The sequence below is a fragment of the Danio rerio genome, chromosome 7, assembly GCF_052040795.2.
Source record: "Danio rerio strain M-AB ecotype USA chromosome 7, GRCz13ab, whole genome shotgun sequence".
Taxonomy (NCBI): domain Eukaryota; kingdom Metazoa; phylum Chordata; class Actinopteri; order Cypriniformes; family Danionidae; genus Danio; species Danio rerio.
Genome location: NC_141027.1, coordinates 35,827,317 through 35,854,489, shown reverse-complemented (window position 1 = coordinate 35,854,489; position 27,173 = coordinate 35,827,317). Strand labels below are relative to the sequence as shown.

Genomic DNA, 27,173 nt, shown 5'->3' with positions numbered 1-27,173 from the left:
AATTTTTTCCCTGACTTTTTAGGGAGAGAAAACTGACCAGTTTTTCACAGAGAAATTTCCCTCTTTCAGGCTGATGGATGCAAATGTAAGCTCTGTAATTGGATCAGTTCCCCAGATACAGATAAATGGCTGCTGCTTTGCCGAGGTTATTTTGAGCTATGTGAAGACAGCAGTGTGTGTGTGTGTGTGTGTGTGTGTGTGTGTGTGTGTGTGTGTTTAGGCAACATTAATGAGAAGAAGTTAAGACACGGTTTACTCAGTCACAACACTGTGCGCCTGGACCTACTGTACACATTCACACACGAAATGAGGAGGAAGCACTGCCCTGTGACTGTTTTCTTTCAGGCACTTCACAGGGTGTTGAACTCCCACACACGCCAATTAAGAGAAGGCACTTGCTGATGATGTACAAGCAGCAATTAAACAAAAGTCAGGCTTTTTTACATTTATATATATTTATAGTCACTGCACGGCACTGGAGAAAGGCCCCAAATGCTGGAGAATGGCTCAAAAGTAGAGTATTTTTGGTTGTGCAGGGAAGCTGACATTGTTTAGCTATAAATAAACCCATGTAAATTTAAATACTTTAGCTGAATACGCCCTGCTTCAGTTTTTAATGTGACCGTTATTTGGGATGTATTATATTTCCAAGGTGAAGTGATTATCATGTAACATACAGCAATTCCATACTTCTGGATTTACATCCCATCAATTCATCCACTACTTCTAAACTTACATAAAGTAAGTGGGTGTTTAATCAAAAGAAAAATGTTGTGTTACCAAAACAATGTGCATCTGTTGTGAATAATATGCATAGTAGGGCTGCACAATAAATCATTTTAGCATCAATATCGCAATGTGCGCATTCACAATAGACACATCGTGAAGACATGCAATGCTGAATCTGATTTATAGTTGACCAGGAGCTACAGAAATGTATTTAAACACTGTATTTATATGGAACTCAAATGATTTCATAGTTTCTAGTGCAAATATCTACATTTCAAGGCAAAAACAAGATTATTTCACTCACCCCATTACCAGATAATTTAGCTTGTTTTAAGGAAAAACTTTTACAAATTTCTTCTGAAGTTAAAAACAAAACAAAATTTTTACTTTCTCTAAGAATTGTTTAATATTTTGACTAAATATGAGACAAAACAAAGAAAAGCATTTTTTGTCTTGTGGTTATTCAATGTCTGTACCTGAATACTGTAAGACTCCCCAGAAAACCATCAAATAGTGCTATTTAAATCTCGTGAAACTGTAATCATATCACAATATTTATAGCAGAAAAATAAAACATCACAATATAAATTTTTTCCAATATCTTGCAGCCCTAACCCAGTCAGTGCGATTATGTGTTAAATTATAATCATTGTCATCTTCCATAGACATCAGGGTGAAATTTTCATTCATTCATTCATTTTCTTGTTGGCTTAGTCCCTGTATTAATTCGGGGTCGCCACACAGCGGAACGAACCGCCAACTTATCCAGCATGTTTTTACGCAGCGGATGCCCTTCCAGCCGCAAACCATCTCTGGGAAACATCCACACACACTCATCCACACACACTCATTCACACACACACACACACACACACACACACACACACACACACACACACACACACACACACACACACACACACACACACACACACACACACTAAGGACAATTTAGCCTAACCAATTCACCTGTACTGCATGTCTTTGGACTGTGGGGGAAACGGGAGCACCCGGAGGACACCCACGCAAACGCAGGGAGAACATGCAAACTCCACACAGAAACGCAGAGGCTCGACCCAGCGACCTTCTTGCTGCGAGGCGACAGCACTACCTACTGCGCCACTGCGTCAGGGTGTAATTTACAAAGCGCAAATATTTTGTTTTGCTAGTAATAAGTGTATTCAAATGTCTGCAATCAAAAACACTGATTTTGATCTTTGACAAGCAATGTGTCGTCTTCCTTTAGACCAGCACCAGCTATTGCGAGAAAGCAGATTTGAATTTAGGAGCTGATCATGAATGCACTGACCAATTACCTTTCACCCCTGTTTTGCCAGTCACTTTAAATTCCCATGTCTTTCTGTCTAACTAACAATGACATCTACGTTTTTTTGTTTTTTTTTCCATCATTTGTTTGCTAAGCACATTCTAAACCAAGTATGTTGGTTGTGTGCCAGTCGAGAGAGTGTTGGCTAGCTCTCTGATTAGCAGTGTGCTTTACAGCCAAGCAGAATAGGTAATCTCATCAGCAAGGCTTTTTCAACTGATAAAACGCCAACTGTGGCCTCCCTTCAACCTCCTGTGCCGGATCTCGTCTGTACAAACCCTCCCAAGACAAGACCCTGCCAAATACATTAATACCTGTTACACTGCAGTAAAGGGGGCAAGCTTCAGCCCAGGCTCAAATAATCGATTGACCTCATTTTCAATGAAGGCGCCATTTCCAGTCTGAGAAGTAATTCTCTGGCTGAGAATGCCAGAGCCATCTGGGCAAGATAGGTGTAGCATGGCATGATTTCACCCGCCTGCCAAACACAGAGCAAAGGGGCCACAGTACAACATTGTGCTACAGAACACAGGAGAGATTTCAACACAAGCTCATTTCAGTCTGATTACCATTCAGGTGAGCCCTGGCAATGACAGTCGCGAAACAAAGGCAGTGCTCTTAAGGTACGTATTCTTTTCAGCCTAGTGTGGGATTGCATACAACGTGGAAAACATGCTCATTAAAGGATAGTGCACAAAATTAAAATGTTTTTTTTCGTCTGTACACAAAGTCATTAGGGCCAATTCCAGTTTTGGTTCCAACTGGATTTAAAAGCTTAGTTTAGTCCAAAATTAAAATTCTGTTATTCATCTTCATGTTATTCCAAACCCATAAGAATCTTCAGAGTCCAAATAAGCATATATATTTTTATTAAATATGACAGTCTTCGGTTTCTCTGTTGAGAAAACTCCATAAAATAAATCTATAAAAATGATGCAGTTTAATCCAAGTCTTATGAAGAGACACAATCACTTTATATAAAGAATACGTTTAATTTAGGTTTTTATTCACATCTAAACAATGACCAGCAAATATTTACAGAAGCTCAAGCATGCAAAAGCAAAACTCAGTGGTTCTTGCAGAAGCTAAAACATGCTGGTTTGATGCAAATAATCACAGTGCTTCTGTGACCAAATCAAAATATTGTAAACAGGGTTGACTGCTAATTTTTAATATGCGAATAAAAGCCTATACATTTAATCTGTTCATCTAAAAACGAGTCTGTGTCTCTTCAGAAGACGTGGTCTAAATCAACTAATCCTTATGGGTCTGGAACAACGTGAAGGCCAATACGTCATTCTTGGGTTAATTGTATCATCTTGTTTTACATTCCACAGAATGAAGCAAGTTCGGAACAACATGAGGGTGAGCAAACAAAATGATTTCACTTTTTCAGTTTGTTTACAAGTTGCTATTTTGAAAACTTCTAAGTGAGAGAGAGAGAGAGAGAGAGAGAGAGAGAGAGAGTAAGCTGAAGTTGATGCTGTTGTTCACCCTTAGAGCAGCACTTCAGATTTTCCTATGGATCTGATTTATTAGCTTGTCAAGAGAAGCATTGTTGGATAAGGCAATCAAAAAGCACTTACCTAGCCCCAACTTAAATGAACACTTTTTCACTAGCTAATTCTTGCTACTCCCATAGAGGGGTTGGCAACTTGTTTGATGAGCCATAAAATGATGATAAATGAATTTATTGCTCCACTGATCATCAAACAGTGGTAGTATATACTTTTTTTCTGATAACACATTGCACAGATCTGTCGTCACTCTTGGATGGATAGTGTGCCGTTTTTTTTTTTTTTTTTTTACCCCCCTTAACCTATTTGACCCCAGGTCAGTGTGCATGGAACTGAGCCTGCGCCAGTGTAGAAGAAAGACAAAGGACAGTTTAATAGGAGGTTAAACTGGAAACAGGAGTGAACTGCTTGCTTTGAGGGACACATGCTCTCAACTTTCAGTCTCTGATCAGTGTGTGGGAAAAGACAGAAGTAATCAGATATCTACCCTTCTTTTTCTTTTTCTCTGTCTTCTCTTCACCCACATTCTTTTTTCCAAACATCTCCTTCAAAAGTTCCCCAAATTAAAGATAAGGACGTAAAAGAACATCAGTAAATTAAAGTTGAATAAAGCAACAAATCAAAATCCTGATATGAAATTAGTGGGGGGGTAATATAAAGTATTTCGTTTTTCTATTCACTCAAGCAGCTGTCCTGAATTCCAATAATGATTAATGATATTTGAGGGGGGTATGTAAGGGGTCACCTTGAGGTCAAAAGCATTTAGGCATATTCTCTAAATAATCCCTAACTCTTGCTCCTGTCCCTACTCCATCACATCTTGCACAAATCAGTAATTTCTTGTCCTAATTAATAATATTAATGAAAAAATAATAATTTTTCAAACATTTATAAAGCTCAAAAACAGTGTTAATAATAATAATAAAAATAATATATATATATATATATATATATATATATATATATATATAAATTTCTCATTTTTATCACATACCATATATCACATATACGACATGTTTGTTAAAAACATAACTATATATATATATATATATATATATATATATATATATATATATATATATATATATATATATATATATATATATATATATATATATATATATATATTATTTGTGTATGTGTATATTTTGGGACCCCATTTTATTTCTGCTATATGGAATGCAATGCTTAATATTTCAAAGCCACTCAGGATTCAGATAGAACCTTATAATATTTAAGTGGTGATTTGTCAACATTGCTATTCTTTATGTGTAAACATGTAGAAAAAAGACTTACTTCTCGAATACTTTTCTCTGCCAAGAAAATGTAAGATGCAATGGCACATACTTTTTTTTTTGGTCTCATTTTTTTTCTCTCTCTCAATTTCTACAAATAAAACTAATTAGATTGGCGCTTTATATATGCCAAAGCTTTCTGCATCAAACAGCAATAAACAGAAAATGCAATTAGAGAAGCCATTTCATGGAATATGTAATTATTGCATGGGTGTAAAATATGATAAGCTTAAAAACAAGTCGCAAGAAGCAAGACACAGGTTATGGCGTGCTATTTTCTCAAATCAGTGTCATCAATCTGGCAGCTATATTACGATAACAAATCTGTAAATCAAATCTACATTTCCCTGCACTTTACTGACTGTTTCATTGAGTCCTAAATGTTAGTGGTTACAGCTTTTCAAATATGAATTTGCTCTTGCGTCTGGCCCTTTCATTCTGACACACTACAGAGAAGGACGAGTGGAGGATTGTGATTATGATAACCTCATTCACACTGATGGTGGATATAAAACGCATTTGTCAAGACTGAGAGAGGCAGAGAAAGTTGGGAAGAAGAAAGAGAAAACATTAAGATTTACTAAGCACAGGCCAATATTGCTTTCATTCTTTCACTTTTATTCACATACTGACAGAAACCTAATCAGGGGAATCCGAATAAGCAGACAATGCAAATGAATTGTTAATAAACACGCTAATCTGACTAAAGGAGAGTGGCTATTAAAGATTGAATCATCAGACTAAGACATAGCATTGAAATGATCTTTTTTAAGCAAGCATTTTGCTTGGTAATCCATTTCAATTTTCCAAGCAGTGAGAAGCGTTATTTAATGCTATAACTGTGACAAACTCACAGCAACAATACAGTTTCCATAAAAGCTTTTTTTATTAGAAAAATTATGATAGGAAATTAAAAATTTCAAGTATTTAATTGCACTCTTTAAACACTTTTGACTGTATGAAATTATGTGGTTATAAGTATAAAATATAACAACCAATTAATTCCTGCAGTTTTTAGTTGATATTAAACCTCCTAAAACACAGACACATCCATAGGCATCACGTATTTTATTTTGTGTGTGTGTGTTTATATATATATATTGGGTCTGGACATACCTAATACTTTACCCTTTATCCTGATAGCTTTACCTTATACCTGACCCTTTACCCAAATCTCACAGTAAACCTGTGGGAAATTTTGAATGACAAAAGACCATGTTAAGTATGATTTTCGAATTATGAGGACACAATGCATGTCCTCATAAACCACCAACACATTGTAAGACCTAGGTCATACCCATGTCATTATACAAATTTGTCTTCGTAAACCAGCAAATCCAGCAAGAACACACACACACACACACACACACACACACACACACACACACACACACACACACACACAATCCATTACTTGAGGAAATAATGACATCTTCTCCCCTGTCCTTGACCTGCTGACTGACTCGGCCCAAATGTAACTCGTTCATTAGTGTTTCTGCCTGACAGTAGTTTATACATCACAAGTATTGACACACATATAAAAAAAAAAAAAAAAAACATAGATGTCATACATTTTAAGAGCCTGGAGCCTATGAAGATCTCCATCATCACACTTGCGCACAAACCCTCTCACTTGAAGAGAGCTCAATACCTCGCAGGTTTCATCTGATTTATGGGCTGAATTGTGGGGGTAAATCACCGAACATGTATTAGGCTGTGTAATATGCATATGGTGAGTCGCTCTTCGTTTGGGTGCATAATTGCTTTGATGTGGGCTATTAAGACTAAGAGCATATGATTTTAGTGTCTGCCCTATATTCGTAACAATGATTATGATGATCAATACATATGATTTGTATGTCGCTGGTCATCGATCGGATACAGGAGTCCTTGCCCCTCTCTGAAGGAGCTTTGGTAATGTCAACTACATTAGAGGAGGATATTCAGAAAGATACAGAGGACAGGCTGTACTTTCATTTTCAACCTTTTACGTGGAAGTTAGTTGATGAGAAATGAAAACCTTAATATTTTTTGCCAAAAAAAAGATCATAGCATCATAACAATAATGCTTCCATAAGCTTCAATTATGAATACATGCCATAAAGTATATAATATATTACATGATACTGTTTAATTCAAAATGTCTCCAAACACAATTGTGGTCACTGAAAGTAAAGGGAATATGAATGACAACTCATGAAAATATATCAGCATATTTTCATATTAAGAAAAAAAAAAAAGTCAGTAGTCAGGGTTTTGAGGTTCATGTAAACACAACCAGTGTTTACAAAGGCCACACACACCGGGATTGTCTGGGTGTCTGTCTCTCATACTGCGAGACAGTTTGTTTTTTAATGCAGACAATGTTCAAATCTGTCTGACTCCTGGTGTCTCCCCAAGGGCATCCTTCAAGAAACAACATGTGCAAAGATGTGCATCCAAGAGCTTTTCCAATACCGTTGCAATCACTCATTGTAACGCTGCAAATACATTTAATTTATATATACATTAGGATAAAGAATATGCATTTAAAAAAAAATAAATAGTGTGATCTTGGGAAATCATGCCACCATTAAAACCCATAGATTTGACAAAATATAAGATCAATGAATTACAACTTATTTTTAAGTTGATTTAACTTATTACAGTTAACCATATTCCCACTTATTATTTAAGTCATGCAAGCTCTTTAAAGTCTAAAGTTTAATGTAATGCATACTAAAATCACTTCTAAGATATATTTGATTCTACTTTAAAGATTTAAGTCTACCTCAGTTTTTTAAATTATACCAAACGTGTATAATAAATAAAATATTTTTATATAAAGTAGTTTAGTAAAAACAAGCAAACGAACAAAAATAAATAACTGCATAAATAAATAAATAAATAAATAAATAAAAATAATATGCCACAAACCTTTGATTTTAAACATATCCCTCATAAAATAAAAGCAACTACAAGGCACCTGTTTGTTTGTTTTTTTTGCTTTTTTTGTGAGATTTGTTAAGGCTATACTGCTTGAAGCATGATTAATACGCTTGGCTGTCAGAATAATTAATATTCAATGAAGCTGGCACGAATGTCTGCAGGATGATGTGGCTTGAGAGGAGATGGGCCTGAACAGGGAAGCCCTCTGGAAAATTCCTTCACATCACACACACTTTTCACATCTGCTGCGTGTTTTGAGCGTTTCACTGAGTGACTTTTTGACAGACACAACAAGAATGACACCTTTATGTTCCCTCCCATTACGACTAGGCTCTTACACAGATGAAAAAAGAGGATAAGAGAAAGATTTCTCTGAGGAAAAGGTGTAAACTACCTCAACTGTTTTGGAAATACAGGACCAAGATATGTGAGCCGTGTTTTGCTAGTTTCAATGCTAATTTAAAATGGTTGTGGGGGAAACATATATATTTCAATCTGTCACCACAGTAATATTAACATGGATTAACATTTTATCAGCTGCATAAAGTGTGTGTCTCTTCCTCTTTTTTCTTATTCTCTCTTTGGCAGTTTTATCAAAGTACCAATGTTAGACACGGTTGCTGGGGGACCTATTAGCAGGCAATGCTGTGTAATCAATAAAGAACACATCAGAGAAAGGGAAAGAGAGAGAGAGATTAGTTTCAGCTTACTAGCTTCATTAGTAAACTCACACTTAGGTCATGACCCACTGGTTATTCCCATCACTCTTATGTTGGCTGGAACAGAGTTGAAGCCCTTGTACGTTCAGAAATTCACTCGGCATCTACTATAGGAGAGGAGCCCTGCTGCTTCCCATCTCTGTGAAGCACATAAATGAAAGTTTGTTTATGGTGCAACTTTCAAAAACTGTGAATATATATATATATATATATATATATATATATATATATATATATATATATATATATATATATATATATATATATATATATATATATACAGTGCTCAGCATATACAAGTACACCCCTCACAAATCTCTCTTTTAAATTCATATCTTTATTGGGAAGATATAAAATATAATATTTGTGCATTTACATTAGATTAGTCAGTACTAAAGCCAAATCTGGAGCTTATCTAACAAAATAAGTTACAAAAACAAGTACACCCAAATTTATATGTTATAGAAAAATATTAAATACAAATTTAAAAAGATGAAAAATCAAGAGAAGCAAAAATCTAGAAAATTTTAGTTGAAATTTTGTAGGTTATAATTTATTTTGCAATATTTTGCTTGAATTTATTTGTATTATCTTTCGATTTCTAAAGATGTTTGGTGACAAAAATATTATTTTGAATATACATAAAAAATACATAGCATATATTTACTGAGAAATTGATTAAAATATTAATTTTCAATTGTACTCAGTTATGCTGACCACAGTATATACAGTACACATTACCGATTAAAAGTTTGCGGTCAGTTTATATATATATATATATAGTAAAATTATTCTGTTCACCGAGGCGACATTCATGAAATGTAAATACAGAATTGTTAAATATTTATACACATTTTTAATAACTGTTTTCTTATTGTTTGTAGTTTCATATTAAATTATTACTCCAGTCATTATAGTTTTTATTACTATTACCATTAATACACACACACACACACACACAGACACAGACACACACGCACGCACGCACGCACGCACGCACGCTAGCACACACGCACACACGCACACACGCACACACGCACACACACACACACACACACACACACACACACACACACACACACACACACACACACACACACACACACACACATATATATATATGCGGCTATGTGTTATCATAGGTATGTGCTTGCCATGACATAGAAATAGAAGAATGTTTAGAATGTCTGTAAAATCACACATAATTATAATATTAAAACTGATAATGGATAACAAGGAAAAAAAAACGTGTATTTTTTATTGACTCTATTAATTATTTTATTTTGATTGGCAAACTTGATTGGCAAAAATCATCTACTCAAACGTCCCTCAGTCTAACAAAAGTTTATAGACACAAAAAGGCATATATACAACAAAAATCATTTGATGCCATATTAAAAGATGTAATGATCACAGTGCAGCCCCATAAGTTATTTAACACATTCCTACTTGACACTTCCTTTAAAATCCTTGGGTTTTAGCACTCTGTGGCAAGAAGTGAATTTAAAACTATTTAAAATATACAGCTGAAGTCAAAATTAGCCCCCCAACCTTTGAATTTCTTTCTTTTTAAAATATTTCCCAAATGATGTTTAACAGAGCAAGAAATTTTTTCACAGCATGATAATATTTCTTCTTCTGGAAAAAGAAAATTATTTATTTATTTATTTATTTATTTATTTATTTATTTATTTATTTATTTATAAAAAAACAGATTTAAATATTTTTCGATAGTCTGCAGAACAAATCATCACTATACAATAACTTGCCTAATTACCCTAACCTGCATAATTAACCTAGTTAAGCCTTTAAATGTCTTTAAATATCTATTAAAATATTATTATGGCAAAGATAAGATAAAACAGTTATTAGAAATGAGTTATTAAAACTATTATGTTTAGAAATGGGTTGAAAAAATCTTCTCTTTGTTAAATAGAAATTGGGGGGAAAAAATTAACCGGGGGGCTAATAATTCAGGGGACTAATAATTCTGACCTCAACAGTAGTTTTGTATGATCAAATATATTTTAGATTTATTTGATAAGCACAGATCAGGTTGTTTTTTTATGTTTTTGCAAATGCTGAATCACAGTGGAACATAATTTCTAAACTTGAGATTCCTTTTAGAATTAACGTATTTGATGAGACTCGTTTAGCACAATAATGACAGAAACATCAAATTGTTTTCTTTACCATTTTCTCTCTCTCTCTCTCTCTCTCTCTCTCTCTCTCTCTCAAAGACACACACTCTCACCTGTGTTTCGACTTGTCAACAGTCTCAAGTTCCATCCAATCCTAACATTAAGCAGACTGATTTCTGTCTGCAGGGTGGGTCAAAGTTTGAGTGAATTCCACTGTCCCAGTGTTTATGTGTAAACTTTTCAAAGGCCGAAAACAAGACAGAAACACCTCACACCACAGAAGCACTCTGCCATTACCAGCTCCAACACAAACCAGACAATTACAGCAGACTGATACTGTCTGAGCTGCTTCAGAGACATTGTCTGTGGTAAGAAGGTTTGCCATTGGGAAAAGAGAGGGGGGAGGGTGGTGTAACCTTTTAAATTTGGGCAATTGTATGACACAACACTGGATACCCAAACGGTGCCCACGGCTTCCCCCTCCCACTGTTAAATTCCAGCTTAAGGAGCCTGCCAATCATTACAGTGAATGCGGTTCTCTCTGGGCTTGTGTTGGAAACACTGCATCTCTGTCAACCCTTACATTAAGCCAAAACACTGATCGTTTGAATGTTTGATTACAGCTGGTTCTCATGTCGTTGGTGAAGGCCTATATTAAAAAAAAAGTATAATCAGACATCTAACCACAGTCTGGGAACACTACCACTGAAAATTGCCACCAGTAATCAGAAGAGAGGACAGGCCTGCCATGATGGTGATGACCACATGAAGCACACAACAATATTTATTTTCTTTTTTGTATTTTATTTTATTTAGTTTCTTTGTTTGTTTGTTTATTCATTCATTCATTCATTCATTGATTTCCTTGGCGTAGTCCCTTCATTATTCTGGGGTCGCCGAAGTGGAATGAACTGCCAACTTATCCAGCATTTGTTTTACACAGCGGATGCCCTTCCAGCTGCAACCCATCACTGGGCAACATCCATACACACTCATTCACACACATACATCATGAACAATTTAGCTTACCCAATTCACCTACACCACATGTTTTTGGACTTGTGGAGGAAAACAGCATGAGGAGAACATACAAACTCCTCAGAAATGCCAACTAACCCAGCCAGGGCTCGAACCAGTAACCTTCTTGCTGTGAGGCGATTGTGCTACCCACTGCACCACTGCTGCCCTTATTTATTTATTTTATTTTGTTTTATATAATTTTATTTTATTAGTTTAGTTTTAGATTTTTTTATTGTAATAAAACAAAAGTCACATTGACAGAATACATGATCTAAAATCAGTATCAATATAACATATATAAAGAAAACACAATAAGCACAATAAGCGGATACATAGGTAATACAAGCAGGAATAATGATTATATTATTATTATTATTATTTTTCATCTTTATTTTCATATATATTGAAGAACATATATACATACATACATACATAGAGCCTAAATCCTTACAAAAAAAAAATAAAAAATAAATAAATATATATATATATATATATATATATATATATATATATATATATATATATATATATATATATCAAAGGTCTTATGGAAGTACTCTATCACAGTAAATTTTACCTATTTCAAAGAGAAACTCAAAACCCTACCTCCCACCTCCCCCATCTAACACAGATTAAAAAGTTTCATAAAAAAAAAAATAAATAAATAAATTTAAAGTAAGTTATACATGGACAAAGAATCCTAGACAAAGTAGTTATAAAATAAATAATGAAATAAATAAAGGGAATAGTGTTTTTTATTGAACATCTGTGTTTGTATTTGCGTGTGTGGTACCAATATTAGTTTTTAGGCGAAACCATGGGAAAAGATTGCCAGGTATTGAGCAACTGCCATTGGCCTAATCCTCCCAAAAAAAAAAAAAATCTTTTTACAACACATTGACTGCCTGTCAAATAAAGGCTTTCCATGTGCGTGTTTGCCACAGAAACCAAAGTATGATTTTTCAATTGGCGACCTCATTATCGCTGATTCCCCTGACTAGCCTCCACTGAGCGCGACAGAATACAAATGCTTCCCTAGCATGCATCGTAGTGAAATTGTACACGGCGGTGGTTCGTTCACACCCAAAGCCACGGTGACAGACACAGTACAAAGCCACAGCACTCATTGAATCCTCCCAGTAAAAAATGCATGGAGTGTATGAAATATGCATACCATCCTATGTCACTGTCTGCCATCGCCGCACATGCGTGCCACGCTCGCATAGAGTAGCATCCATGTTTCTGCCCTCCTTCTCTCTAGTTCCTGCCTTTAATGTGTGTTGACATAACAGAAACGGCTGTGGAAATAATTAAATGGAGGCTATTGTAAATCTATTCAGTTGAGGCCTCACTACACCACTCATTTGCTTTACTCAAGCGACTAGCATGAGAATAGCAATAAAAAGCACTTGCAAATAAGGGAGAGACACCGCACACCAAGCAATATTGTTTAAGAATTAAACGCCCCAAATATCTTCAGGAAATAGGAGTGTTTTGCTATGGATGCAGCCTAATCGCTTAAGTCATGGTGGTTTGAGGGGGAATGTTTTCATGTTTTAAGAGGCTTGGTTCCACTTTCCTCCACCACAGAAATCGTTCTACACAGGAGCTTCTTTTCCTCTCTCTCTTTCTCTCTCCATGGATTCACAGTGGCGTATACAACCACAATACAGAGCTTTCTTAAAGATCAACACAATGCAAATTGTTGGAAACTTGCTTAAATCAGCATTTAAACTTTTGTTATTGCTATCATAAAAACAACAACAATAATAAAAATAATAATACACTGTAAAACCCAACAGTCAAATGAAATGAGTGTAGTTAACTCAGAATGTACTGAAAGTAATTCTATTCATTTGAAAAGAGTTTTGAACTCTTCAAAGGTGTCAAAGGTAGTTAGTTAATTAAATCCCTTCATTTCAACTTAAATGGAGTAAGTTCACAGTACTCATACAAATTCTTTTAACTGAAATGGTTTGTAGTTATCGGTTTCCTCAAATGCTTTGAGTTGCCTTAACTTATTGGGTTTTACAGTAATCAGGTTTTTGAGTTCTCTTCATTTATTGGGTTTTACTGTGCTCAGATTGCTTTGTTTACTCAAATGGATTAAGTTCATAGAACTCATTTGGGATAGATTTTGAACTTAAATGGTGTGTTGCAATCGGTTTCCTCAAATGGTCTGAGTTACCTTAACTTATTGGGTTTTACAGTGTAATAATAATAATAATAATAACAATAGTTATAACAACAACAACAACAACAACAACAACAACAATAATAATAATAATAATAATAGTGAGAAAATAATTCAGAAGTTTGATATATATTCTGTCAAACCTCTGAATTGTTTTATTATTATTATTATTATTATTATTATTATTATTATTATTATGACTATTATTATTATTTGTATAATTGTTTTTAATAAAATAAAATAAAATAAAATAAAACAAAACAAAATAAAATAAAATAAAATAAAATAAAATAAAATAAAATAAAATAAAATAAAATAAAATAAAATAAAATAAAATACCAGTAAATTCTTACCAACTCCAAGTATTTGAACAATAGTGTTCCGGGAGGCAGGGATTAGTTAGTAGATCTATTTTCAGTCATTGAATTAAATTAAATTAGGAAGTAAGGTGATCCAACAAAACAAACTTTGGGGAGGAGAGAACATAACAGCTTATCAAGCATGTGCGAAGACAATGCAGGACAATCAACCAATATTAGCATATATTTACTTTGTATAAACATATGATGAAGAGTAACTAAACAAGACACAGATGAACATAACATAAAAACTACACTGCAAACTGCAAATAATTATATGAGTTGAATTTAAACAAGGTGGTTCATTTCGCTGTGGTGACTCCTGATGAATAAAGGTATTAAGTAGAAGGAATTAATGAATGAATAAAATTAAATAAACAAATAAATTTCTGTAAAGTTCAGCTTAATTTGTTTGTATAAATTCAACCAAAATAAATAGTTTGCAATCACTTACCTTTAAAAATGTGTAAACCTAATAATTTTTTTTTCAGTATAATAAGTGTACACTGTTACACATACACTCTAAAAATGCTGGGTTGTTGCAATAAAAACTTGGGTAAAATATGGACAATCCTAAAACCCAACAACTAAATTTGTCCATATTTTACTCAATGCTGGATAGAAATAACCCAGCAGTTTATTATTATTATTATTATTATTATTATTGTAGAAACAAATTAAACTGGAACACTTGGGAAAAGGTTACACTGGCAACAGACGGAATTAGAGAGCAGTTTTAAATTAAAAACCGAACATTTTATTATGTTTTTTTTTTTTTACTGTGACATTACACATATTACATGTTCAGTCTATATGGGTAAATATTTGGCAATTAAAACAGCAATCACAGATAGAATTAAAAATCCAGAAAGAACTAAACAGATAGTACTAAAATTGTGCAGAAAAATCCAAAATCAAGCTAAAAAGTTACAGCCATGCTAAAACGCAACATGATGCACACAAACATTTGCGAGCTGTTGCGATAAGTCCTTCATTAGCACACAAAGGACTGTGCTGTTATATAACAGGAATTGATGGGCTATCAGATGAAAGGTGGATCAGTTAGTATCAGTTACTGCGGCAGTCAAAGTTTAGCCTTGCAGCTTGAGGCAAAACCGTAATCCCCCTTAAACCCCTCTTCTACTGTACTCACAATAGCGCTCAAGTGTGTGTGTGTATGTGTGCGATGGGAGCCTTAGACTTGCCCACCACCCTGTGGCCATACAGGGTCTGCTGGCCTGCCTCTCAGGTATCTGCTTCAAGTGTGTGTTACCTGCAGAACAGGTGTGTGTTACAGAGCAACGTGGCAACAGGTGGCACTGCTGAAGTGTCTGGACTGACTGGCTCCAGCGACTTAAGAGACAGTGCCGGGACAGTTTACCCCGGCCTTGTTCGAAAGAATACTGCACAATAAGAGCTGTCATGAGCCATGTAATGTGCGGTTCAAAGTCCAAGACTGTTTAAAACTTGACTGAGTTTCATGTGAAAGCCAGAGCTGCTTTCAAGTGCCAAATTTTTTAACAGCCGTTTAAATCGCCACAAAAGTTAGTTTTGTTGTGTTTGTGACATCCACCCTTTCACACTATCCCAAAGCTCCAGAACTCACGCCCCACCCTGTTCTCTGTCTCTTTTTTCCTCCCTCTCTCTCTCTCTCTCTCTCTCTCTCTCTCTCTCTCTCACACACACACACACACACGCACACAGAAACTCTGGAACTTTCATTATGTAAAATGGATAAAAATACTAAAGCATGCTGTGAATTTATGGTTCTCTTGTAGCTGCCATGAAAAATATGAACGTTTTCAGGCTGCGCTCTGAAACCGGAGTAAGAAAACAGACCAGACCGCAGAGTTTACACACACACCACAACAGCACCGGGCTCTCAGCAAGATCACTCGAAACACACACTAAAAAGTATAGCGCTCTCCGAAAGATTTGCTCCGAAACGCACACACACAGCAGATAGCAACATAAATAGAGAAACATAATGCAATTGCACAGAGACCGTGGTTAGATTGTAAAACCACACACATACACACACAGATGCCTCTTTTATTCTTCATGACTTTTCCCCCAGTGCTTTTCACAAGTTTTAGATAGCATCAAACCTGGCGCACTCAAGTCTTACCTCAAACCATTACTGGGCTTTTCTGATGGTTTACGTTATGCCATTTAAGTTCATTCTGAGGGGCACTACTCTCCGATCCCAACTTATTTTCCCTCTCTGCATAATGACAAGTGTTCTTTAGGGAGGAGAGCTATTTGTTTCTCTGAAAATAATCTACTAGCGCTTTAGCTCTCTACATGAGAGCAGCGTCATGTAGCTACATGGTGACTCAGCTTGGTAAATCTGTCATTACCAAGCTAATGCTATGCTAATGGGCTCAAAGTGTCGGGCTTTAAAGACATTCTCTGCCAGTTGTGCTGTGACCGCAGGGAAGATGATAGAGGAAAAAAATTGCTGGATTTTTTCCTTATTTATATTATAGGGATAAGACTATATTGACAACAGTATTAATTAAATTGTCCAAATAACACATTTTCAACACTTAAAGGACAAATTCAATGCTGTACTGTAAAATAATGCAGGGTTGTAGCAACCAAAATTTAAAGTAATATGGACAAGACCAACCATAGGATATGATTGTTTATAGTTTCAATAATTTCAAAATTAACCCGGTCGCTGAGTTTGTATTACACTCAAATTTGTGTTGTGCTTTTAGATTGCACTAGCAATTTGAAATGGTGTAAGATACAAGAGTGACATAGTTTAATGTTAGTTATTTTCATAGCATTTCATGAGTTGGAACTATATTTTAGCAACACTAAATATTCACTTTTACTCTCTCTATACATGTCTATATATTTTAATGAATAGCTAAAGAAAAATTCTAATAGAAAAAGAATAATAAATTAATTTTATTGAATTGCTACTAAAAGAGGGGAGTGATTGCATTCTAGAAAGTGAGATGATATATATGTCATTAATTTGACAATTTAAATTTCTTTAAAATTAAATACATTTTAAATGTGTTTACAAACATAAACTGATTGCAGTTGTGCATGGTCATTTTTTGTAATCTCTTTTTATAAACAAATATTTCATACTGTACACCAATTTAAAGGGATAGCATAACTGAAAATTATTTTACCAGTAACCGGTAACCATTGATAATATTTATTTTTACTACTATGAAAGTCAATGTTTACCAGTTTCTAACATTCTTCAAAATACATTTGTTTCAAAAGAGAAAAAATTGTAAAGGTTTGGAACTACGTAAGGGAGAGTTAACAGTGAGTAAATTCTAGTTTTTGATTAAACTACAGCAGGGATTCTCAACCCGTGGGCCAAGGCCCGCTAGTAGGCCTCAGCGATCTTCCAGGTGGGCTGCGATATAGCTTAAAATTAACTTAAATATTATACTATAATTATTTGGTCACAATTTATTTTGATGGTCCGTTTGTTGAATTTAAGTTACGTTGCATCTACATGCCAACTAATTCTCATTAGATTATAAGTAGACTGTTAGGTAAAGATTGGGGTTAATGTAAGTTGACATGTACTTGCAAAGTTTCTTTTAGTCAGTTAAATGCCTGTTGAAGGAGCAGTATCAACAGATATTAAGCAGACAGTCTACTAATACTCAAATGCACCATTAAAATAAAATGTGACCTAATTATTTGATTTCATTATTAAATATGTCTATGATTGATTACTTCGGAATCAGTGCAAACTAGGACTACACTCTCAGTTGTAGAAAGCAAACAGTCAAGCAAATGTAAAAGTACCGATAGTTAGTTATAATAACTTACTTGTGCATGCCTCATGTCTGCGACTAATACTGTATTAGAGTCGCACAAGTCAGTTGATTCACAAACTATGTATGCTTTCTTTGTGCACACTTATACAGTTGAAGTCAGAATTATTAGCCCCCTTTGATTTATTTTTCTTTTTTAAATATTTCCCAAACGATGTTTAACAGAGAAAGGGAATTTTCACAGTATTTCCTGTATTTCTTTTCTTCTGGAGAAAGTCTTATTTGTTTTATGTCGGTAAAAGTAGTTGTTAATTTAAAAAAAAAAATTTAGGGACAACATTTTTAGCCTCTTTAAGCTATATATTTTTTTCGATAGTCTAAAGAACAAACCATTGTCATAGCTTGCCTAATTACCCTATTTACCCTAGTTAAGAATTTAAATGTCACTAAGTTGTATAGATGTGTTTCAGTAGAGAACATTTTCACTGTTCCTGTCAGCAAACTACATTTAATAAAATATAATATACTACATAATACTATATATAATAATAAGTACTGTTTTATATAAAATGCTGCAAAGTGAAATAGGTTGAGAACCTCTGAGCTGCAGTGTATCTTTAACAGATATTCTCAAATCAGTTCTGAATTGTGCACCAATTTAGTTTTAGACTGTTATACATGCAAGATAGCTTTGCCCAATGACTAGCACCGATGCTGTATTGATCAGTTTTATTGCTCTTACAAATCACTATTTATGGGCTAAAATGTAGAGTGGACACCTGCGCATGAGATTGAGAAGACGTGACCTTTGACACTGAATGCTGAACTACAGAAAGGTGACCATACAAATCAAATTGAGATTGCCAAGTCAATCTAGAAACGTCAACAGCTACCCAATGTTGTTGTTTTTTTCTTTCACTTGATTCTATTCAGACAGCAAAGAAACATTCTTATCCTTAGGCAAGATTAAAATTTTTCAAATATTTTGTGGGTTTTTAAGAAAGAAACTGGAAAAAAAAATCCACACACATCTCTAATGCAGAGACACAGTACATGTGATAAAACATGTCCTTGCTCCACACCTGTATAGTCATTTACAGATCCACACAATCACGACGTAAACTCATACTTCAGTAATTATACAGGACGTAGACTCTCATTTAGTGTTGAATGTGTTTATAATCAAGAGGGATTTAGAAAACATAAGCTTATCAATTATCTCAGCTGGTTTACACTTCTGAATAACCAACACCCAGCATTTTGCCATCTCACCCACACACCCACACACACAGGTACACACACGCATGCACGACATCTGGCCCTTTTTTGATAGCTTGCAGGAAAAGAAACTATGACAGGGTGATTGATTTTTTTAAAGCTGATTGATTGGTAATCTTACCCGTTTACCCGTGGGCCATGGCTCATCTCCAAAGGAAGTCCAGAAAATTACTTGTCTCATTGAGCAAAGCTGATTGCATCCTGACAATGATGTCTAGCCCCTTAAACAAAATGCAAACAGATAAAATCAACATCTTTCAGACTAAGAAAAATCAAAGAAAAAAATCAATCATATTTAGACATTTAGTTGACTACAAGGTAACTTTACAACTTCGTAACAGTCTTTAGAGTAGGAGAGTTGCAGTTTTCACTTTCATTTTGTGACTTTGTAATTTCGGCACATTGAATCATTTACATTTGACAGCTTAAAATGTTCCGACTTAATGTGATCTAATGGAAACAATACGAACTAAAATATTCAAATAAAATAGCAGCAGTGTTAATTTAGGAGTTAAAAAGAAGCATTGCAACCAGCTTGTCACAACCCAGATCACAATACAGCACAGCTCAAATCGATATGGGAAAAATAGCTTAAAAAAAACACATACAGATCTTCAGGCTAAAGAAAATGTATTGCTAATGTCCCAGAACAGGATCGGAGATGTAACAGAATAGAATAGTTCTCGAAAACAGTGTTGCTCATTGTCAAGCTGTGTTAAAATATTTCCCATTTTGCACATTTGTCATGCCTGGCAACAAAACCAGTCATTAGTTACGATTTTGGAAATTTATAGAGATTTACACTCTTATACATTATCACCTTAAAGTGTAATATGTAAAATTTGCATTGATGCATACTTTGTTATGACAAGAAAATATTAGGCTCAGATTGGACTATTTGAAGATCTGAAATCTGAAGGTTCAAAACCAAATAAACACAGAGGAAATCCCCTCAAATCTGTCCAAACTATTTTAATTATTTGTCATGGAACATAATATTTATTTAATAATCTAATAATATTTGGTAGGAAATAAAAATTATTTAAAGAATTTTGCCTAATACAATTAAAATGTTTGCTTTATCTAACAACATGCTCATGCAACTCTAAACTATTTTCTCCAGTCTGCTTTTGTTTAACTGACTGATCGTCTTCTCACAGTTGCAAAGTAATTTTATAGACAACTAAGAAGTTTTAAAATATTTCCTATTTGCACACTTGTGATGATTGACAACAAGACCAGTCATAAGTTACAATTTTGGAAATTGAGATTAATACATCATCTTAAAGTGGAATTTGTAATCTTTGCATTAATACGACTTTTTGAAGATCTGGAATCTGAAGGTTTAAAACCAAAATACTGAGAAAATCCCCTTAGATTTTTCCAAACTAAGTTCATATTAGTAATAATTAAAAAAAAAAAATAAGTTATTTTTAGAAAATTAAATTTACTAAATATTTTCATGGAACAAAATATTTAGCTAATATTCAGATTATTTTTTAGTAAAATAAAAAGTATTTAATAAATTCTCGCATTACAGCAAGAAGTTTGCTGGTTCTAGCCTCAGTTGGGTAAGTTTGCATTTCCGTGTGGAGTTTGCAAGTTCTCCCTGTGTTGGTGCGGGGTTCCTACAACTGCTCCGGTTTCCCCCACAAGTCAAAAGACATGCGTTATAGGTGAATGGGATAAGTGAAATTGTCTGCAGTGTATGCGTGTGAATGATGTGTTTCCCAGTGATGGGTTGCAGCTGGAAGGTCATTCGCTGTGTAAAACATGTGCTGGATAAGTTGGCGGTTCATTCCACTGTGGCGACCCGACTAATAAAGTGACTTAACTGAAAAGGAAATGAATGAATGAATTTTGACTGATACATTTTTTTTTTAATTTTCCCAAAAACATATCATGCAACTCATTTAAACTATTCTATCCAGTCTGCTAATATTTTATAAATGTTTAACTGACTGATATATTTTTCTCACAGTTGCAACGTTATTTTATAGACAACTAATAGTGTAAAGGGGACCGTCAACATAATGTTTTTTCACAAATTCTTTCAAACACGATTGATGAGTAATTGACTAACAGAGGCCACTTCTTCTGACATTCAAAATTAAAAAGGCTGTTTTTGTGCAACATTAATTAACCTTTGGAAAGGTGATGCATGTGAGCGAAAGAAAAAAGAAAGCAAGCATGTTCCTCAAGGCTGTGTCTGGATTGCCTTCATGGGCGAGATGGGAGTCAACATGTTTTGAAACATCAAAGGGGAACCTGATACCTTAAGTATAAGAAGATTAGCCCTTGCCATGATCTTGAGCTTAGGCTCCTTCGAGACTCGCAGCATCCAGGCCCAGAAGGGACAATTACCTATGAATTGGCACCAACATCTTCACGTTCATGTAAAGAGTTTAAGTCCACGTCGTTAACACCTACATGAAAACATGAACTAGAATTACTATTTTGAAGAGACATGACTGAAAATAAGATATAACAGGAAAATCAAAACAGACAGAACAAAACACTTTCTGTACAACACTGCAATTCGGTAAAATACTGTGATCTCAATTCATACAATAATAACCTAATATTCTCATTTATGATTTATAGTTATATTTTTGAGTAAAACACATTTGTTGTGTGTAAAATATTAATGGTATTTCCTCCAAATATAAAATAAAATTTAATTTAGAACATTATTGTTATCATTTACAATTTGAAATAACTAAAAGTGCCATGTTATCAGACAAGTTTATATATTTATTTTTAGACAATACCATTGGTTTAACTTCAGAAGAACAATTGAAACTTCTAACACAACAAATAAAAACATTTATTTTGCCCAACTGTCATTTTCTGAAAAATAAATAGAAATGCTCTAAATGACAATACATATAACTCCGCCCACATAGAGTGACAGCAGATCAATAAACTCACTACACTTTGACAAATATTGCAGCTGTTGGACAACATAATGTATTTTGAGTCTTTTTAGGCGAGAATTTATTTATTTATAAGGATAGTGCCTATTTTAAATATTTATAATTTTGGAGATTCAGTGCATCAGCAGCCATTACACCCCATTCACACGGGGTGTCAGCGTCAACACTTTCCATTCACTTTGAATAGGTGAAGTCAGGCACTGCCGAACTTTTTTTTGCAATTTTTGGCACCGCTTCAGTGACATTGCTAGCTGCAGAGGTTGGGAACGTCTCAACTTTTCAAGCTCCAACGAACACATCAGCCAATCAGATTGCTTTATGCAAATACACAAGCTCGGACAGTAATCAATTGCGGACTAATTTAATTAGCTGACACTGCTATGACTTATAATTTAGTCTTATAATCCTAAAATGGGAGAAAAATCTTCTGTTTTTTCACCGGTTTGGATATTACGCTACAGAATCATTCAAACACAAGCTTTAAAGTGACGCTGGTGAATTTGCAACAGTTTAGGCTGTTCTGACATCAGCTGCAGATGAAAGAAGAAAGTAGTTCCTAATACAAAAGAGTTTTTAGACTCTCTGTGTTTGATTTACTTTTTTTATATACAAAATGATGCTGTCAAACTGTTGTATCGCAATATCACACTCGTAGCTGTGCGATACGGCTGTATATCATCACTGGTGGGACACTAAGGACACCATTTATATATATATATATATAATGAAATAATTGTAATATATAATTTTAACTTTTAATTTTAACTAAGTTGTTGTCAGACTATTGCAGAACAAAACAAATAAAAATATTTTACTCAAAAATGTAAATTAATTGTATTAATTTGCAATTAATTAGCTACAAATATTTACTACTCTAAATGGGTTTGTGTAAAAAATTGTATATTTACAAACAAAATATATGAAAAATAAAATATTTTAAAATATGTATAAACATGGTATAAACATAGTATACTTCAAAACCATATCTAATAAATACTATAAACACAGAAAAACATTCTGTCAATACACATTCATACAGTTCAATATATACAATAACATACACACAATAACAGTAAATTATGCACGATTACACGCAATCTCACAAAACCAAACCCTATAAGTTGATCATCAAAATACTCAGTACTTATGTCTATCATTCTGTTTTAATGTACATTCTCCTTTCATCACTTAATGTTCTTTAGCATTCACATTTGTTTTTCAGTATACATGAACAGTATTACATGAACAAACTCATGTAATTTTAGGTTTGAGTGTCAAGCAGAGTCCCAGTGATAACGTGAAACTCCCCCACAGCGCAGAAGTTTGAGAGATTAAACTCAACGCATGATGACAATCACCCTCATACATCTGACACACCTCACCCACAAGCTGCTCAGAATCACACTCAAATAGCAGGTAAAAAATCACTGAAGGTGTGTGTGTGTGTGTGTCACAAATCCTGTGGGCGACAGCGGTGACACTAATACACTGCTCTTGATCTCACCTATTACAGGTGCAGCAGACAGCAGTTCTGCCGCTGTTGTCACTCCAGTAGCCCTGCACTCTGAGCCTCCGGATGGGGAGAATCAGTGGTCGTGCAGCTCAGAGAGACACACTGAAATAGAAACCTGGAGTGAGGCTGAGTTGCAGGATCGACAGGTCTGTGCTTCACACCCGGAACTGGAACATTAGTAACCGAGGCTCACATGCAGACTAAAAGCCCCATGGAAAAGCAACAGGAAGGGAAAGCAGCCTTTCCTGGACAGAAAAATTAAGTTGGTCACACTGAGAAAAAAGAAAAGTAGGAAAGTTTTACTTGTTTTGACATTCTCGAAGAGACATTTTCACTTTCACACATGACACAAATGAATATAATTGGTATTTTTGTCCTTTAAAATGCAGTAAATTGTTAAACATTTCTTTGTTCTACATGCTTTGCATTTTTGAGCCAAATCTTAAAACTGCACTATAGTGTGACTGTCTCAAGCATAGTTCAATGCTCAAGCATACTACATGCTAATTTTAAATTGGGCAATTTTATTAGCCGAAATGACCGCATTCAAGATCATGTGATTAAAGCCCCTAGTAAAGGCCATGATGTGCAAATGGTATGTTTTGTCTCAGAATTGTTCAATATATTAATTTTTTTTAACCACTAAACTTTATATATATATATATATATATTTTTTTTTTTACAAAATTAAAGGTTAAACTATGTACGCAGTTTAACATTAAGCGAATTGTGTATTATTAACTGCTTTACAGACTCAAAAGGCTGAAACTTTATTTGGCTTGACATAATTTCCACAAGTAAAAAAAAAAGATTGCAAAAAAGCATGAGACAGCAATATTGATTGTTGGTAATATCTAAAAGTTTAAAGCCACAATGTTTTATCTAAAAAAAAAGTAATCATATTATTAATGAGTATTGTTTTAATTATTTTTATGTTATGTTGTTAAGGTTTGGCCTAAGCTGTTATGTGTAATACATTTAAGTAAAATTGAATCACATGAAATGTTAATAATCTTCTTTTTTTTTAAAAGCTACTTTCATTCATTCTCTTGTCGGCTTAGTCCCTTTATTAATTTGGGGTCGCCTTATCCAGCACGTTTTTACGCAGCCCTCCAGCCGCAACTCATTTTTGGGAAACACAAACACAAACAAAAACACACACACAAACACACACAAACACACACAAACACACACAAAACACACACACACACACACACACACACACACACACACACACACACACACACACACACACACACACACACACAAACACACACACTACGGACAATTAAGCCTACCTAATTTACCTGTACTGCATGTCTTTGGATTGTCGGGGAAAACGGAGGAAACCCACGCGAACGCAGGGAGAACATGCAAATTCAACAAAGAAACGCCAACTGAGCCGAGGTTCAAACCAACGACCCAGCGATCTTCTTGCTGTTAGGCGACAGCACTACCTACTGCACCACTGCCTCACCCTTAAAGCTAGTTTTTAAAACTACATGCAATAATAGTTTTAAATGACACAGAGTCAAATGTCATGTACAACCTATTTGTGATAAATTACATTAATTGCAACATTGCATAATCAGTTAGATAAAACATACTGAGTATTCTAAATACGTTTGACTGTGTAAAAATGTGTATATTTATATAAATAGTAGAAAAGATTTGAAAATAACTTTCTTTGAAGAGTTCAAAACTTAAATTATGTAAAAGTAATCTCATAATTATTAAACATATGACATTTGAAATGCGATACATTTAATTAATATGTATGTGTTTAAGGCTGAAATGTTGTTAATATACATTACCAGTCAAAAGTATGGGGTCAGTAGGATTTTTAAATGTTTTAAAATAAGCTTCTCCTGCTCTCCAAGGCTCTATTTTTTTCAATCAAAAATACAGTACAAATTGTAAAATTGTAAAATGTTATTGCACTATAAAATAACTGTTCGAAAGTTATAATTTAATGTAATCTTTTATTCCAGTTAATTTAATGATGAATTTTAAGCTTCGTTACTCCAGTCTTCAGTCACATAATCCTTCAGAAATCATTGTAATATTGGATATAATTATTTTGATTGGTAATAATAGTAAAAGCAATAATTACTGGAGTAATAATTTCATTTGAAGCTACATAAAATAATTAATAAATAAATATTTAGTAAATAAATATTTACCAATTTAATATTTTTTACATTAAATAAATGCCGCCTTGATGAACAGAATAACTTTCTTTAAAAAAGAATGGAATAAAAACTGACCCCGAACTTTTTACCGGTAGTGTATATATATTTAAAAAAAAAACAATATGAAAGACTTTTTTTCATTTGAGGTGATAATTTAAACAAAGTAAACAAAAAATAAGAGATATTTTAATTTGATGAAGAACGTACTACACGTCTCTTGCTGTTTCAGAAACAATAAACGCTTCTGCACATCAAAGGCAAGTCGTTCCACATTTAGAAAGCATAAAGTTTCTGACATGTTGTGAACAATTAGTGACAAAAACAGAAAAGGCTGGACTGTTTATGTGAGTCCCTGAGCCCTACCGTTTCTGATCTCTCTCTTTATCTCCGTCTCTCTATTTCTCTCAGGAGTCGCACAACCACAGACTCATCTCTACTCTGACCTGGAACAAGAGTGAGTGTTTGATCATCGCTGTACCACTTTCATTCTGTCATAAAGACGAACTCGGAATGCTCAATATTAAACAGCCATAAAATATTTTTAAAAGAAAACACACACAAGTGAAAATTCATTATACATCAAGTGCACAAACTGACATAAACCATTCCGAAAGTAAACCGATCTTCCCATAGCAGAGAGGAAATGAGGGCAACCTCGCACACACCAGAAATGCACAGATCTGCACATGTGCCCCATAACGTGTGTGTATCTAATGTCTCCAAATGGTTATACGCCATAATAGTGTGCTAAGCTAGGAAAGGGTCTGAACAGGCTCGTATTCAGCTATGAGGTCACTGAGGTCCAAACCTGTGCAAACTTTGCATTTTCAAGTATCAAATTAGAAGTTTGATCTACAGTATGAAAAAAATATATATTTAAATCATGTCGCTGAATAAATTCATGTCAAGACATACGCTTAGGAAATAAGCCTGTATGGGCCGGTCATGTTGCAAGATCTATTTATTATTAGTGTTGAGCTGCAAGATTTTTAATATGACAAAGTTAATAAAGTAATTAGGCCATGGAATTAATTAATTAAAGAGGAATTTCACCCAAATTTAAAATTTACTCACTTTCATACACAAGTGGTTCCAAACCTTTATGAGTTTTTTTATTCTGTTGAACACAAAAGTAGGAAAATGTAGTTGGAGAAAATAATATATAATAAATAATTATTATTATTTATTAAATAATAATAAATGAAGATAGACTTTTCTTTTTTTGGATGGAATCTCTTTAGGAGGAATAAGGTTGGGTTTAGTGATA

At 34.2% G+C, this 27,173-nt stretch overlaps 1 long non-coding RNA gene across 44 annotated transcripts in view; it reads right to left on the bottom strand.

Moving 5' to 3' along the window:
• Positions 1-27,173, bottom strand: part of LOC110439935 (uncharacterized) — a 329,391-nt gene that overhangs the window by 62,920 nt on the left and 239,298 nt on the right. For 12 of the 44 annotated variants that reach the window (XR_015495901.1, XR_015495928.1, XR_015495940.1 and 9 more), the window contains 5 exons: positions 26,270-26,349; positions 23,706-23,959; positions 21,568-21,691; positions 19,387-19,486; positions 8,528-8,654 (listed from right to left, as the gene is read on the bottom strand). The exons of 1 other annotated variant lie outside the window; for it this stretch is intronic. This is a non-coding gene — a long non-coding RNA (uncharacterized LOC110439935). Of the gene's footprint in view, positions 1-5,467; positions 7,349-8,527; positions 8,655-19,386; positions 19,487-21,540; positions 21,692-23,705; positions 23,987-26,269; positions 26,350-26,980; positions 27,024-27,173 lie in introns of those variants that run through there. 31 more of the 44 variants (XR_015495935.1, XR_015495944.1, XR_015495934.1 and 28 more) reach the window with 9 other exon arrangements.